This window comes from Sarcophilus harrisii, chromosome 5 (assembly GCF_902635505.1).
Source record: "Sarcophilus harrisii chromosome 5, mSarHar1.11, whole genome shotgun sequence".
NCBI lineage: Eukaryota > Metazoa > Chordata > Mammalia > Dasyuromorphia > Dasyuridae > Sarcophilus > Sarcophilus harrisii.
In genome coordinates, this window is record NC_045430.1 from 245,060,703 (window position 1) to 245,065,978 (window position 5,276).

Here is a 5,276-nt window from a genome sequence, read left to right on the forward strand (position 1 = left end):
TCAAATCTGATCTCAGATACTGACTAGCTGTGGGACCCTGAGATAGTCACTTAATCCTATTTATTTCAGTTTCCTCATCTGTAAAAGGACCTGGATAAGGAAATGACAAATCAGCCCAGTATTTTTGCCAAGAAAACCTCAAATAGGATCATGGAGGGTCAGATATGATTGAAGTGACTGAACAACAACTCATATTACTGCCCAATATTCCTTCTGACCAATATGAAGGCTGGCTAGCTGACATTCAGGGTGAATTATGGGACCATAGACCTGAACAAAGAGAGATGGGTAACCAGAATAGTTTTAAAGAACAGGAATTAGAAGGGAATGGAAATTCATATTCTTTTGAATAAGGAGGAAAGAAGAGAACCATTAAATATGAATACCACCTACCATACTTCATTTATTAAGTTTGTATCTTAAGGAAAATTTTGCTTTAAAATTTTTTACTTATCTGAACATCATTTTTTTTTATCTTTAAAATTATATGGGATTGTTGTTTTAAAAAAAAATCAATGCCTCTTTATTGATCTAGAATTTTCTCCATATAAAAGTGGATTGATCATCAATACCACTTACAATAAGAATCATAGTTTTGAACCCAGCCACTGTAAGGAGGTCTTGAATTTTCTAAAAGTCATTTTCAATCTTTATTCAAAAGCAGGAACTAGTAAAAAAAAAAAAGTGGAATTGGGCATCAAAGGTACCATGAAAACAACTCCCTGGGTTATTGTTATTATTTTTTATTGTCAATTCTGGAGAAATTACATATATGTTGTAATAGGCAGAAGTTGTGGCGTGCTCTATGAAGATGGGCCAAACCTCCCACAAGGCTCTGTTGTTGGAATTCAATGTACATCATAGCCTAAAAATGTTCTAAAGGCATTCCATTGTTCTCATGTGTCTTTTCCTCCATTTTTATTCGTCAGTTGGACTTGGAGCTCTGTGGGAAGCAAATGGAAGGTTGAAAGCTTAATGGCATGTAAAAGTTGTGGCTATTTCAAAGGATTGTTCCCTTCTTTTAAAGTCTTGGTTGATGATTTTAGTAGCAGTAGACTAATTCAAGAGAGCTACTAATTGGATCATTGGGGAAATCAAAACATTTAAACCCTACATTTGATATCTAAAGTCCAAGAGGATTTAGATAAGAAATTGCCAAAAGTCAACAATAGAGTTGGCAGCCACATAAGCCATAAATTCTTTGGGAATGGAAAGTAAAAGGTCTATCTAGAAGGTTTGGTGGACTTCTTAACTCTTTCTTTACATATTATTAAATCATTAATTCAAAATAAAAAAGTTTTTTAGAACTGGAAGAAAGAAGAGGGATCATCTAAGCTAACATCTCTATTTTACAAATGGGAAAACTGAGGCCCCAAGAAATAAAGCAATTTATTCAAAGTCACATAGGTAATAAATGATAGAGGCAGGATTTAAATCCAATCCTTCTGGTTCCAATTCCTGTTGGAATCTTTACAAACTGTTAAGTCATTAGAATTGATAGAGACAATAATTATCTAATTTAGCATGGTTCAGTATGATTAATCTGATCCTTCAAGGAGATGTTATGGGCCAGAACTTGAAACAAGGTACAAAGTACAACTGATAGACAATAATGCTTGTGTTCACATCTTTAGAGAGCTCTTATAAGTAAGAAGTATTTAAGTACTCATTGGAGTTCACACATTTGGGAGATTTCAGGGTTTAGTATGAGGTATCTGAATTCACACCTCCCTTGAAGCTCTTAGGGCCAGAAAGCACACTGGGAGATAACCCACAATCCAGGACTCTTGGAGAAGCTACATAAATAGAGCTTCAGTGAACCACTTGAGAGTCTTACTTTGGAACATTGACTGGGGTCGGAGAGGAGCACTCTGGGAGGAAGCGCACAAGCCCTCTCTCCGAGGCAAGAGAGATTCATTGCATCTTCCACCTTGGTGCTGGCTGGAGGCTGAAAAAAGCAGAGGCAAAGGACAAAGCTGCAAGAGCTCTCGGAACCAAGCAGAGAGATAGGCCTATGAGCTAACCGGGCTATATTGGAAGGAGAAAATAAACATTTGCATTTTATTAGCTGGCTGCATTTTGGAGTGATTAATACTTTTAACTGAAACTAAGGCTGCTTCCAGAAAACCTCCCTGAGAAACCTGCTCCCCCAGAGAGAACGATCTTATATTTTAAAGAAGAAAAACCCCAACAAAATCTGATATTTATACTTTACCATGTTGTAGAGCAAAAAATACCTGTAATGTTTTTGTCAGATTTTTATATATTAGATGTCCTATGGTCCCAGATAGAACCAAGATAAACCATTTTGTGTTGCCTATATGCATAAGGGGACAACTTGTGGCTCAGTAGCTAGAGCACTGGACTGAGTGAGGGAAACTCAACTTTGTGACTTCAAATCTGGATTCAGACATATAAGTCATAGGCTTGTTTGCCTCAGTTTCCTTGTCTATCAAATGAGTTGGAGAAGCAAATAGCCAAGCACTCCAGTATCTTTGCCAAGAAACCTCAAATAGGGTCACAAAGAGTCCAACATGATTGACATGACAGAATACATACATAAGATTCAATAACTCTGTCCTTTGAGAGTTACTGTTCTTGGGAGGCCTCTGTGACTTGAATTATCACAAAATAGATACTTGTATGTCCCATAGAGGAGGATTTTTGTGTATTAAAAATAAGTTCATTGAAAGAAAGTTAGGTTAAAAATTGACCCCAGTCCGTGTTTGCCCATTTGGGAACTTCCTATCTTACTTTTCTCACAGTAAGCTCTAATCTCATGGAAATGGCACTGGATTGGGAAATAGAAGTCAGAAAATTTGACTTGGTGGGATAACAAGGACATCATTTCACTTTTCTAATGTTCTCAGTTTTGTCAGTTGTAAGATGCGGAAATGAAATCTCCTTCCCTGCTATCCTGGAAGGATGTTGTGAGACTGAACTACATGATGGACACTGTGGTCCTTTGAATCTTTTGGAGAGAAGACTTCATAGAATTCCAGTGGAATATTCTTTTTTGGCAAAGTGGTCTAGATTTGTCCCATATTATTCGTGCCATCCTTGCCCACACAAAGCATTAGTCCCCATTTCGTCCAGTGCACCCAGCAGTTTAGGAAATTGGATTTTTCATTTAATGTACACTCCCTCTGCTGGCTGGCTGGCTGGCTGTGGATTCTTTTCTGATGAATCCCAGGATCCATAATTTATTTCTTCAGCTAAAGTCATTAATTGCTGCTTAAGTCTCCGAGTATGGAATACGTTAGTAATCTTAATTTATTGTGTAACAGAGAATACCTAGAAAAATTTGCCATCTTATTTAGTCAAATGAAAAGACTAAATTCATAATATTAGATTTATATAAGGTAAGAATCTTCCCTTCTTTCCTCTGTTTAATTTGAGTGGACATTAGGAGCAATGAAAATATATGTGAGATTGGGAGTTGGGGAAATAATAAATAAATTTTACTAACCTCTTTTGTTTTTACCACATACTCATTTCTGAGTGTATCCCTTCCTCCTCTCTACCAGGTAAGCCATTCCTTTAGGGTAACAAAGGATAAAAGAGAAAAAGAAATCAATTGAACAAAACCAACCAATAGACCTACCCAGTCAGATAGTGAGTATTCATATCCATATGTCATTCATAAACCATATCCATAGTCGTTCATCTTAGCAAAGAAATCTGCCTTAAAAAATAATTTAATTACTGGTAAAAAAAAAAAAAAAAGCCCTGGCTCATTAGAATAATACCTAATATTTATATAGCATTGACTAGCTGTCAGTCACTGTTTAAAGCACTTTGATAATTATCTCATGTAATCTTCACAACCACCCTGAGAAGGAGGAACTATTAATATTGCCTTTTGATATATGAGGAAACCAAAAGAAACAGAGTTAAGTGACTTACCCAGAGTCACATAGTTTGTAAGTGTTTGAGGCAAGATTTGAGCTCAGAAAGATGAATCTTCCTGACTCCAGGCCTTTTACTCTGTCCACTGCACCTAGCTGCCTCCACATAAGACATACTTCAGAGTTTAATCTGCATTAATTTCATTTTCTCCACTTCTTTCTTAACTCTAGACAGTCATCAAAATAAAAAACCAAGCCCCGATTGTTTACCCAGGTGTAAAATGCTCATGCTGAATATTTAATAACTGCCTCTCTTAAGCTGGAGCCTGCTGGATTTCAGGTATGTCATAGTCCTCATATTATATAATGGGAATAACAGTGTTGGCCCTGCCTCTCTGACAAAGTTATTGGAAGGACCCCTTGAGGTAATCTATGTACTTAAAAAAAAAAAAGTCTTATACAAGTTGAATGATTATTAATGAAATTTACCTCAAATGCCAAAGACTTGAGACTTTCAATAGAATAAAAATCTTCCTCATAATTGTCTTTATCAGTTAAGTGGCAAAGTGGATAACAAGCTGAACCTAGAATCAGGAAGCCCTATGTTCATATATATATTTTTTTAAATAGTAGTTTTTTATTTTCAAAATACTGAAAAGATAGTTTTCAACATTTACCCTTGCAAAACCTTATGTTCCAAAATTTTCTCTCTTCCCCTCCTCCCCTAGAATCAAGTAATCTAATACATATTAAATGTGCAATTCTATACAAATTTCCACAATTATCACGCTGCACAAGAAAAATCAGGTTAAAAAGAAAAAATGAGAAAGACAAAAAAAAATTAAACAACAGCAAAAAGATTGTGATCCACATTCAGTCCACATAGTCTTCCTATGTTCATATCTTACCTCAAACATTTACCTGTTGTGTGACCCTGAGCATGTCAATTAACCCTGCCTTAGTTTCTTCCTCATCTATAAAATGGTGATGATGATAGCATTTATCATATAGGTTTATTGTATAGATCAAATGAGATCAATGTCAATAAAGTGTGCTTTGCTAACCTTAAAGTCTATATAAACTATTATTATCAAAACTCAATCCTAGAGGAAAATTAGTTTTTCATTAATACTAGTCATTAATTCAGTTTTTTCTCCCACCATTACATCACAGTGTTGAAAGAACATTGAATTTGGAGTCACGTAGCTCAGCTCATATTTTAACTTTGCTAATATTACATAAGTAATTGGCAGCAGCAAGGCTGGAATTTAGATTTTCTGATTCCAAGTCTAGAACTCCTACTAGAAAGAGAACATTTAGAGCTGAAAAAATTTGATAGGAAAAAAAAAGGTGTGACAAAGAATTTTCCAGCAGGACCAAGCTGGATGAAAAGGGAAGTCCCAGAACATGTGAGGGAGAGGATAATTT

General features: G+C 35.7%; 1 long non-coding RNA gene across 1 annotated transcript; it reads right to left on the reverse strand.

The window, feature by feature from the left end:
* Positions 1–733: 733 nt before the first annotated feature.
* LOC105750751 lies at positions 734–3,640 on the reverse strand. The gene is made up of 2 exons (XR_001121217.2): positions 3,470–3,640; positions 734–943 (listed from the first exon to the last, which is right to left on the reverse strand). It is a non-coding gene; the product is annotated as an uncharacterized LOC105750751 (long non-coding RNA).
* Between the last annotated feature and the right edge of the window lie 1,636 nt (positions 3,641–5,276).